Source organism: Octopus bimaculoides, chromosome 14, assembly GCF_001194135.2.
Source record: "Octopus bimaculoides isolate UCB-OBI-ISO-001 chromosome 14, ASM119413v2, whole genome shotgun sequence".
Taxonomy (NCBI): domain Eukaryota; kingdom Metazoa; phylum Mollusca; class Cephalopoda; order Octopoda; family Octopodidae; genus Octopus; species Octopus bimaculoides.
This window is the reverse complement of record NC_068994.1, coordinates 22,926,210-22,937,574: the sequence shown is the minus strand read 5'-3', so window position 1 is coordinate 22,937,574 and position 11,365 is coordinate 22,926,210. Positions and strand designations below refer to the sequence as shown.

General features: G+C 36.0%; 1 protein-coding gene across 2 annotated transcripts in view; it reads left to right on the top strand.

Moving 5' to 3' along the window:
- Nucleotides 1–5,941: 5,941 nt before the first annotated feature.
- LOC106884033 (zinc finger protein 436) overlaps nucleotides 5,942–11,365 on the top strand; it is a 20,327-nt gene continuing 14,903 nt past the window's right edge. Inside the window, exon 1 of one of the 2 annotated variants that reach the window (XM_014935239.2) lies at nucleotides 5,942–6,397. The gene's annotated coding sequence lies outside the window, so the exon portion shown is untranslated. Of the gene's footprint in view, nucleotides 6,398–7,472; nucleotides 7,651–11,365 lie in introns of those variants that run through there. The other variant, XM_052972768.1, reaches the window with a different exon arrangement.

The window sequence follows — 11,365 nt, the reverse complement described above, 5'->3', positions numbered from 1 at the left end:
TATATATATGTATATATATATATATATACATATATATATATATATATACAGGGTGTGAACAGTATTTGAGAAGATATTTGTTAATTTAATAAAACAACTATAATCTAACAAAAACCAAATGTGCCTTAATAAAAATTTGTACACATGTTCTGAATAATCTTTTCAACGAGATTATTCTCTGAATCCACCTTCATCTTTAATGACTAAATCAATGTGGGAGCAGAATTGTTGACATATCTGCATTAAATGGGCCTTATTCATTTTGAACATCACCCGGACAATGGCAGCCTTCAAGAAAGGCCAAGATATTGTGAGGATGTCAATTAATATCCCTTTCAACAATGCTTCAAACATAGAAGAGATTTAAATTGGGTGAGTTTGTAGGTCATGAATTTGGTGTTTCATGATTGTAAAAATTGTTGGTCAGCCATTCTTGGGTTACATGGGCTTTCTGCAATGGCGCTGAGTCTCACTGAAACACATATGGTTTTCCACAGCATATTTCATCCATCTAGGGCTTAACAACTATCTCCAGCACTTCAGCATCCTGTGGAAAGATATGAAGTGGCATGATATGACCTTTATTGCACACCATACCTAAAACCATTACAGTTATTAGAAATTTAGTGTGTATCATGCTGAGTACATCAGAAGGATCTGTATAAAACCATCTGTTATTTCTCCTCTTGAACTTTTGGTTTTGGTCAAAGTTTTTCACATCAGAGAAGAACCAAAGCATGCCATGTTCATGAGGATTTTTGACCTTTTTAAGCAACCACTAGGCATGGATCAGATGGTTTTCTTGTGTCTTTGCATATATGAATTGGCCCCTCCTCAGTACATACAACTTGTATTTAATGTCCTCATGCACCACAGTTCTCATAGTCCACTCCAATATCTGAAGTTCTTTGATGATGGCCCTCAATGATGTTCTGGGATCATCACTCATAATGTTTTCAACCCATTGGATAAATTGTGATGTTCTTACAGTGTCCAAACATTTAGAATGTTTCTTTTCTTTGACACAGTTGAAATGTTCTTGCCAGAGACTTCCAATTCTATCCAAACTTTACAAACAAAAGATCTCGTAACATTTAAAAACTTTGCAATTTCTAAATCACTGCATGTTTTTTCATTTCTTATGTTAGTTTTTTTTTTTATCTACGATAGGAGATCTGAAAGAAATAAAAACTTTGGGAGTTTATACTGAAAATTAAATATCCTCAAATACCCAACTTGGATTTGGGTTCAGACTCACTGTGTGGTACTTTGGGCAAGTGTCTTCCAGTACAGCCTTGGATCACCCAAAGCCTTATGAGTGGATTTGGTTGATGGAAACTGAAAGAAACCTGCCATATATATGTGTGTGTAAAGGAATGTTATTGTTATACAGACAGTGTCCTTCATTTCCAAACATTTATGCAAATATGTCCAACTATTGGGAAATATTACCTTACTTGGAAACAGATGAGGGTTGGCAACAAGAAGAGCATCCAGCTAAAGAAATATTTCCCCAACAAATTCTATCTGATAAGCTTGGAAAAGTGGATGCTAAACCAACAATGATGTTGATAATGATGATGATGAGTGTGTAAGTAGGTTTATGTCTGCTTTTTTAGTTGTTTAAGCTTACTACAGCTATCATGTCATCTTGATTTACTAATCAGCTAATATGTTTTAAGGATTTTCATTTACAGTTTCTCTCCTCTTCTTTAAGAAACTTTGATTTTAAACCAGATAGACTCTCTACAATCTATGAACAGTGTAATTCTCAGAAACTACCAAACAACTATAAATACTCACCACTTAATGGGGCCAGTATTTCTCATAATTAGTTTGTGATTATCACTGAAGCACAAGTAAAGATTTCATAAGTAAATAATTTCCTATGGCCTACTTGTTCTTTTACAATTTAGAGATGAATTCTCTCATATAGGAAGGGGTTTGCAAAGGGATAATGGTTTCTTGGCCATGATTAATTGCAATTTGTAGGCTATGAATACATTCTGGAAGGCCTTAATTGGCTTCTTCAAAACTTTTTATCTGAACAATACATAAGGAAATTTATATATATATTTTTGTATATCTATATTTTCTATCTAAATTAAATGTCTTTTCAAGTGATGCCAAATGGTTTGCCTTTTCATTTTTAATTTAATCTATACTTTTTTTTTATTGTGATCTTGAATCTCTCCAAAGAAAACCAAATAAGCCCATAAATTATATCAACAAATTTTCAAACCATCTAGACAACATGAAAAAAATTGCTTAAAAATATTCTGAGATTATCTATTATATAGCAGACATTTAATTACAAGACAGCATTGACTCCTAATGGTTTTATGGAGAAGCTGTATTATATTAGCTATAAACATAGGATTAGAAGGAATAAGTCTTGACATATTATTTGGTACAATCCACCATGTAATACAAAAATAGCAATATCTATAGCTAAAATATTCTTTTCTCAACTCAAGAAACATTTTCCAGCATAACATAAGAGCAAGATCAATAAACAGTATTAATAAAGATTTCTGATTCAATCCTGCCATTTCACTGCCTTATGAAGTAGTAAGAACAGCACTAATCAGATTGACAGCTGCTATAATGCAAATTGTAATTAGCATTACAGCCACTGCCAATGTAATTATTGTAATATTTAGGTATGGTATATAGATGCAGGGTTATAAGTCATACTTGTACCAAGGTATGCCATCATTTATTGCCTATTGCCATCATCATCATCGTTTAACGTCCGCTTTCCATGCTGGTATGAGTTGGATGGTTTGACCGAGGACTGGCAAGCCAGGAAACCCTGAGCCGGCAAGGTTTCTACAGCTGGATGCCCTTCCTAACGCCAACCACTCTGAGAGTGTAGGGGGTGCTTTTTATGTGCCACCAGCACGGGTGCTAGTAAGGCGGTACTGGCATCGACCACACTCAAATGGTGCTTTTTACATGCTACTGGTATGAGAGCCAGTCAGGCGGCACTGGCCATATCTGTACCAATTGCCATGCCTGCACTATTGTCATGACTGCACTATTGTCATGTCTGCATTTGTCAAAGCCCTATCTAACAATGTTAGAGTTTTTGTATATGTATATGCATGTTTATATATTTCTACTCAAGTTCTCTACTATAGAAATAGTTTAATTCCTGATTTCTTTATATAATAGCTAAATATTCTATGCTATCAATGGGAGAAAGAAATCAGGTGTATTTCCCCAGAGGGTACAATCAACAAACTGTGAAACTGTCCCTCAGGAGTCTTCTGCCTCTTTTTGTCATGTCTTTAAAGCATAGAAAAAAATGTGTTTACATTCCTATAATTTCCTATAACAGCTAAGGCTTTCTAATTCAAACTTATTTCAGTTCTTTGAACTTTTTTTTTTTTTAAATTTCGCTACCAGTAGTGGCCTAGCATGTATAAAAAGTCAATAGAGAATATATTCTCAATATAAAATAGTGTACATTTAAACACAAGAGAAGCTGCCTTCAACAGGCAGCTTTACATGCTAGAAGAAAGAGTCAAAACGATCAAAACCACATTTAAGAGCAATTTCAAAGGGAATGAAAAATAAAAACTTTTACCTTGTTATTTTTTTACAGTCATACCTAGGTTTCAAATTTTTTCAGCAAATGAAATATTTTGCTAGGCAAAATTCTCATCAGTGACCATGCCATAACACTAACATATAATTAAACTGCACTTGCGCGGTGAATTTGAAAAATTATAATGTATAACGATGAGACACGTCTTATTTGTCTCTTAATTATATGTTAGTGTTATGGCGCAGTCACTGATGAGAATTTCGCCTAGCAAATTATTTTATTTGGAAACCTAGGTATGACCGTAAAAAAATAACAAGGTAAAAGTTTTTATTTTGCATTCCCTTCGAAATTGCTCTTAAATGTGGTTTTGGTCGCTTTGACTGCTTCTTCTAGCGTGTAAAGCTGCCTGTTGAAGAGGGAAACCCTGAAAGACATGGAATGAAGTATTGAAGGCTGATCTCAAAATGCTGAGCCTTATGAAGATAACAAAAGACCAAGATATCTGACACCTTACTGTACTCAAGAAGACCCATCTGCCACAACAGAAATGATATCCTAAAGCCACCTTGGTAAGGCTTGTCCATGAGGGGGTCTATCCCAGCCTCAATACCATTCCCTCTGCCCTGTCAATGTTTCCCCTGACATTTCATCCCCTAACACCCATCACTTTTCTATCATCTGAGAGTTGCTTCTCAACCACACGGTTCCGGGTTCAGTTCCACAACTGGCACTTTGGGTAAGTGACTTCAACTTTAGCCTTGGGCCAACCAAAGTCCTTTGAGTGAATCTGGTAGATGGAAAGTGAAAGAAGCTCATCATATATGGGTGTGTGTGTTTATGTCTATGTTTGTCCCCCACCACCACTTGACAACTCGTGTTGGTGTGCTTATGTCCACATAACTTAGCAGTTCAGTAAAAGAGACCAATAAAAAAAGTACCAGGCTTAAAAAGAAAAAGTACTGGTGCCAATTCGTTCAACTAAAAATCCTACTAAGCAATGCTCCTTCATGGCCACTGTCCAATGACTAAAATGAATAAAAGAAAAATGATGCATGTGTGTGTGTGTGTGTGTGTGTGTGTGTGTGTGAACACACACATATACATATATACTGAGCAAGTTGTGCTTGATTGAGCAATAAATACAAATGCTGGGAGATAGAATTAAAGAGAGATAATGGTAGAAGAACTGAAATATGGTGAAATACAATAGTTAATAATAGAAATCAAAAGGGAGTTCCCAGTAGGAAAGATAGTATAAGTCTCAGTGATGCATAAACTGCAGAAATCATGGGTACCTGAATAGGATTTTGCCTTGGTAGTTGTTTTCCTATTTAATCTGTAATTAACATTTGTATCCTTAAGCTCCCAGATGTATTTGATAAAGACATGGCCGTGAAGCCTGAACAAGATTTGATGCTGATAGGGATGATTATATTGACATAATCATCTCAACATTTACACGTTAGAAACCATAGCATCAGATGGCTGCAATTACATTGGGATTAGTAGAGTGGTACTAGATCATTCTAAGGACAGGAGTGATAATTACTGAGGCAAAGTAAGACAGTAGATTATGAGAGACAAATGATTAAATTTGCTCATTAATAGAAGTTAAAGAAAAGTTATTGGTAAATAACTTCTTTGTCAAAAATTATATAATTGAAATGTTCAGTAACATCAAAGTGATACATTTATTTCATTTTTCTTACATTTCTAATGTCCTTTAGAAAGGCAAAAATATAGTACTCTAACCCTTTCTCCTATAAATTTCCCTTTTAAATGTTTTGTTTTCCAATGTTAGCCATCCCAGTTCCTTAGTTCTTTAGACAATGAAATTTACGACACATTTCAGGCGTTATATAGATTGTCACGCAACCCTAAGCCAGCCTTGACCCAATAGAATTAGGTTGAAAGATGTTCCAGACATGACCTGCCAATCTTTTCTTCTGACAGTTGATCCAATGCTACATCGAATATATCCATCTGTGTAGGCGCTATATTTATGGTAGTTATAAGTGTCTAATTGTTTTGTTTGTAGAAGAAACAACTAATTTGTAGCAATATGCATCCTCTAGACAAATCCAGATGACAACCCTGTTTCAATTCTCAGCAGAAATCCCTTCAATTCGTTTAATCGCAAATACCTTCAGGAGGAAAGTGTGAACGTCTCGAGTTTCTTTTCTCCACCCCTAAAATTGAAGGTTTCGTTTCATGACCACTTCAGAATATTAAAATATCTTATTGATAAATTTATTCGGTTTATAAATTTCTTTCCAAGTATCTTTGCAATCATTTACTTCAATCGACATATTATTGATAGAAGGGAATGCAATATACGTCTTCACCGTCGGAAATGGTATGCTCAGTCCGTCTATATATAGTGACAAAGTTTACAGTAGTAGAGGCCGATAGCAAATATAAGTTGTCTGCAAGAAAACCATATAGCATGTTGTTATAGTCAGAATCACCTCAAAGTTTCCCAATTTTAGCTAAATCAAAACTAAATAACTTCATTAAAATTTACAACTCTAAAAAATTTCCTAAATTATATTCCGTTAAAGTTCAGAAGTAAGAATCGTTAATTAAATCGCTCAAGGCGCTGTATTTGTTGTATTATCTGCCCCTGTGTTTATACCAACACTCAACTGATTACCAGCTTCGGACACTGTTTATCTTCAGCCTGTGCTCCCTATTCTAACCACGATCACTCCTCACATTTTTACTTCATTCATAATCTATGCAAAAGTTTTTGTATATTATCTATCTACTGCCTGAGAATTACATCGCTATAATGTAAATTATAGAATGTTGCAAGGACGATTAAAAAAAAGGGGACTGCGAAAGGTAAGCAAAATGTTTCAGATTGTGAAATGGGGTATCCCTTGTTTCCTCGACATCGTATCTTCTATACTAGCTATAAAGCTTCAGTTTCCTTTTGTATTGTGGAAAATCAATCTTTTTTTTTTTCCTCCATACTTTCTCCGTTTCTTTTTGTTTATTATTTCGATACATTAAATATTCTAAAATAGAATATTTTAATTATTTAAATTTTTATTGTGATTCCTTATTTCTCCTTATTATTCCCACATTTTCCTTTCTTTTATATGTACGTCAACCAGCTTCCACCCCAGCAAGTCATTTTAGCGACAATCTACTATAAGAAACTTATCTACCTAAGGAGACTCACGTCATCTTTCTGTCCATTACTTTCTCCCATCAATCTGTCCTCCACTCGCCATTCGTTTACTCTTCATTCTTTCTTGTCGCTGCCAGCCTGACTTGCTTCATTTACCAGTCTAGGCCTCCTGCAGAGCTAGAGGAGACCAGAACCATCTATGTGGACATTGTTCTTGCTTCTCGCGCTTTTCTTCCACATGTCTATTGTTTAAACTCGAAGGTAATACTACCTTCATCCAAGTTATTTTTATATGTACCTGGACATTCCAACCCTTTATGACACTTTATTATTTACGTGCTCTCTTCTCACTCATATACATACATACGTACGTATGTACATATATAATTCTACATTGATGTAGCAATGTAGTGGTCATCCTGTTTTACAAAATGGAAAATGGGAAAATGGTCTGGCCGAAATAACCGCCTCCACCCTCATATCGTTACCACACTAGCTAGTTGCATTACACTATTCCAGCATCCTATGATCATAATTTAGTTATGTTCCAACTTTGTCATTTTATTTGGGAATTTCATCATTCTCAAATGTTTTACACTGATTCAACATAATATTAAGGTACATATATATAGGACATTTTTACCCTTTACCAACACTTACACGTGCGTGAATACACATATGTGATGTGTGTGTATTCATGTATGCATATATAAATATGCATGTATAGATTTATATTTGTATGTACATACAATCACACACACACACACATGAATATATATACGTATTTAGTGTATGTATTTACATATATGTATTATATGTGTGTATGTATGCGTGTGTGTAATGTGTGTGTGTGTGTGTTTATATATATATTTATATAGGGAGAGAGAGAAATCCAGAAAGACGTGATGAAGTAGTGAAGGCTGATCTGAAGATGCTGAACCTCACAGAGGAAATGACAAAGGTGATTGGCGATTTTCAGTGCTCAAGAAGACCCCTCCATTGCAGCAAAAACGAGGTCCTGAAAGTATTTTGTTTGCTTGTACGAGCTAGGCCCTACCCCTACACCCATTCTGACCTATCAAGCATTACCCATACCTTATCTCTCTACCACAGTTCTATCTATGGTACTACTCGGTTGCTGTAATCACTTGAGAGCATATATTGCATCCCTCCCCATGATTTTTTACATAACCAGTTACCTTCTTCTGTCCATCCCTTCCCATACTATTTTCACAGACCACTTTTCTTTGCCTACAATTATCTCTTCCTCTCCTCATCCTTAACCTTCTCATATCTGCTATCATTCCCAACGCCCTCTTATTTCCACCATCAAACCCCACTCCCTATGGCCAGCCTTATGTACCTTTACATCTCCCTCCCCACCATTCTTACACCTTGCACATCTTCCCCATACTTTCTGATTTATCTATCTTCCTGAGTTATCTCTCTCTCACCTTACCTCCTATCCATACTGCAGCTCCATCCTTGTTTATCACTTACTACATTCACTTCTACCTGCTCTCTTTCCCTGATTTTGATTCACTGTCTATGTCCTCTCTCATGTTCAACTTCTTGTACCTCAAGAGTTCGCTCTGGTACCACATCATTACCATCTTTATCTTCTTCCCTGCTACTCTCATCCACCCTTATATAATGCAGGGTAGCCATGTTTTTCCTCTGTAGCAAGTCACTTGTGCTTATCCCTTTTTCGTACTTTTGCCTCTCGACACCTGGCAAAATTCCACCTCCTCCTCTCAAATGCACCCTTGCCACTTAGTCCAGAGTGCTTTTTCTTTTTCTTTTGCTATTGTGCAAGTTACTTTGTGACTCCTACTTGTGCTGGTGACATGAAAAAAAGCACTCAGTACAGATTGTAAAGCAGTTAGTATTAAGAAGGGCATCTGGCTCTAGGAACCATGCCAAAACAGACATTGGAGCTCAATGCAGTCCTGAAAGTTGCCAGATCCTATCTAACTGCCCAATCCACATCAGTATGGAAAACAGACTGTAAATGATCCTGATGATGATTTTATATACACACACACACATAGGCGACAGTGCTAAGCAGTGATGTGTATAATTACAGACATGTTGCCAGTTCAAATATGCTTGAGGCATATTCGATCCCATAAGAAAGTCATTCACTGTATTTTGTCATGGAGAAAATTTCTCTCTCTAGACAAATGGGTGGTAAATACACCGAGTCAGCTCACAGCACCATCTCCTCTTCAGCCACAGAGACTGGAAAGGTAGGCACTGCAAACTGATACAGGAGACAGGTCCATCTTATGATATTCCCATCATCAGTCAATGACTGGTTGCATTATACAGCAGCTCGCCATAAATTAAATATGGTGTGACAAGCCATTGAATAGTGCAACCAGTCATTGAACAATGACAGGAATATCATAAGAGGGATCTATCTCTCGTGTCATCTTGCAGAATCTCCCTTTCCAGTCTCTATGGCGGAAGCGGAGATAAACACTCTGAAATGCATGCGTCCCACAGTCTGGTTAAGTGGCACTGTGAGCTAACTCAGTGTATTTACTCCCATTTGTTTACAGCAGGGGTTCTCAATCATTTTTTTCTATGGACCCTTTTCATTACTATTTTATTCTTGTGGGACCCCATAACCATTTGATGTTTAAAACCTAGTTTTATAGAAATTTCTTTCAAAATTCCTATTTTGTTTAACACACATTAACTTGTAATAGGTTGAACAATGCAAAATGTTAGAGAAAGAAGCCTAGCAGCTTCTTCCAATAAATACATCAAAAGCAAAATTTTTTTCAGGGGCCCTTAAAATACTATTGTGAATCCTTAATTTACTATTTTGCTATGTGGACCCCCAAAAATCGTATATGGACTCTCGGGGGCCATATGGACCCTGGTTGAAAACCACAAGTCATTGCCAACAATATTCTTGTATAAGAATAATAAATTTAATACAATTAAACCTTGGGAGAGGCATTATGCCGGTAATAAACACACGCACTGGTTCAGTCCTTTATTAATTTATATAGTTTTTTGTTAAATTAATATAAATTAATAAAGGACTGAACCAGTGCGTGTGTTTATTACCGGCATAATGCCTCTCCCAAGGTTTAATTGTATTTCTTTCAACACACGTATCCACATCAAGAATCTTGCACACGAAATACACATACGAAAAATAATAAATTTGTACTCCACCAAAGTATAGAGTAATTCGTCAGATTAATGTAAAATTGTTTTTATCATAACTGAACATAAAAACAAACATTAATATATATGATATATAAATATGTGTGTGTAAATTGTATATATATGTGTGTGTGTGCCTCTTTGTCTTGACATTCTGCAATAGTTGTAAATGAATGTCACAATACATGTGGGAATATTACTGTATTTAGGAAAGAGCGACAGTTTGTGACAGGAAAGACATCCAGCTGTAGAAAGTCTGTTTCAATGAATTCCAGTTGACCCATACAAGCATTGAAAAATGGATGTTTAAAATGATGTGTGTGCATATCATCATCATCGTTTGATGTCATATATAGATAGATACACACACACACACACATTGTGTTCTTGAGCAAAACACACTATTTCATGTTGCTCTGCAATTATTTCATCATCTAACGTGTGGCATATCATGCACCTGTATAGATAATGTTGATTTGATGGAAGGAGTGGAGCTTATGTGCTTACAAACATTTGATCACTGTCAACAAATCAACTATGTGGTTGTTCAGCAAGAAATTGCAGAACTCACATTGTCTGACAATGAGAGAGTTCATGATAATTATCATCTTTTACTTGTTTTCATTGGACTGTAGGTCTGCTGAGGCACCTTTTTGAAAGATTTAGTCAAACTAATCAGCCTAGTATTTATTTCTTTAAAGTTTGATACTTATTCTATCAGTCACTCTTGACAAACCACTAAGTTATTGGACATTAACAAATTAGCACCAGTTATCCAGCAGTGGTGGGGGATGTGTGTGTGTATAATCACCATCATCCTTATTTAACATCTGTCTAACTCATGCTGGCATGGGTTAAACAGTTCAACAGAAGAGGATGAGCCAGAAGACTGCGTTGAGCTCCAGTGTCTGCTTTGACATGTTTTTCACTGGTGAATGTCTTTCCTAATGCCAACCACAGGGTGTACCAGGTACATTTTTCATGGTACCAGCACTTGTGAGACAGAAAACAAGACCCCCTTGATCAAATGGAGGAGGTTGCAGTATTGTGGGAAGTGGCTTTGTGTCAAGTGTAGAGAGAGTAAACTATAATAGAGTGGTAGGAGCTGGTATCTTGCTGTAGAGAAAATACATGGCTATCCCAGGGGGAAATGGAGAAAGGATAATGGCAATGAAAGTGTCAGGGCATACCACCAAGGGACAAAAAAGTGGATAAAAAGATAACAGGAGTGTTGAAGAGGGCTGTGTGGACAGGTTTTTGAGAGTGAAGGACAGTGACAGATAGAGATGCGAAGAGACATGACTGCAGTGGATGGTGTAAGATGGTTCTTCTCTTAGTTATATTTATATACATATATTATTTATTATAAAATACAATTTGGTATTACTAAATTGAATATTCCTGTATGTTTGGAATTTTACATTCCCTAATATTATATCATCATCATCGTTTAACGTCCGCTTTCCATGCTAGCATGGGTTATAAATATATAT